Below are 774 nucleotides of genomic sequence, written 5' to 3'. Positions count from 1 at the left end.
CCCCAAGAGGCGGGGCATAAGCGCTGCGCGCGTAGATCGGCGCAAACCGCTCCCGCCAAGAGAGTTGTGCAGCTGGATAGTAAGTAAGCTGTGGCCTTAGCTTTGAAGTCACTCGTATCTCGTATCCCGCCATAGGTTTTTAATCAGCACCGCTCCCACTCCCGCTACCGCCGTACCGCGTTGGACCGTATATTGACATTTACGATTAAGTTGGCAATGTGGGAATAAAATCGGCAACGACGGATTGCTGTATTTTTCTAGGGACTTTTGTGTTTGATGATTGGAGTTGGGTTCGCTCTAGGTTCGCTCGCTTTTTGGTGTGTTCCGTGCGGTGGGATTGTTTACGACACACGAAATGTCAGCAGATAACAACATCTAAATAAAGTTGATGAGTTTTGTGCTTATCCGCTTACAGTTTAGGACTTCCAAAGTACGATGTGGTGTAAAAGTAGAACGCGCTATTTTCACTTTTTCGTTATATAAAGTTTAATGTAATTGTTTCACTTCAGCATCTGTTGTGATGCTTTATTATACTCTTTTCCAATAGAAAACTCTTTACCAGTGAATATTAATCGTATTGTTTGGATTTTAAACACGAATGTACAAGTGCTATTTTCTCAACGCTCGGGTCTTTAATGAAAATGGTACGTATAGATCATTCGCCAGACCTTCCCTTATTAACTATTTTTAGCAAGGAGACGATCCTCCTTACTTATCTGTGGGCACCGCAGTTAGTGCGAAATATAAAGGAGCATTCTGCGAAGCCAAAGTTTC

The 774-nt window shown here is 43.0% G+C and overlaps 1 long non-coding RNA gene across 1 annotated transcript; it reads left to right on the top strand.

The window, feature by feature from the left end:
* Window positions 1-311: 311 nt before the first annotated feature.
* Window positions 312-772, top strand: LOC116159719. Its single transcript, XR_004143035.1, has 2 exons — window positions 312-644; window positions 692-772. It is a non-coding gene; the product is annotated as an uncharacterized LOC116159719 (long non-coding RNA).
* Window positions 773-774: the final 2 nt, after the last annotated feature.

Source organism: Photinus pyralis, unplaced genomic scaffold (genome assembly GCF_008802855.1).
Source record: "Photinus pyralis isolate 1611_PpyrPB1 unplaced genomic scaffold, Ppyr1.3 Ppyr1.4_LG1, whole genome shotgun sequence".
NCBI lineage: Eukaryota > Metazoa > Arthropoda > Insecta > Coleoptera > Lampyridae > Photinus > Photinus pyralis.
Note: the sequence above shows the minus strand (reverse complement) of the source record. Positions and strands in the feature narration are given on the sequence as shown.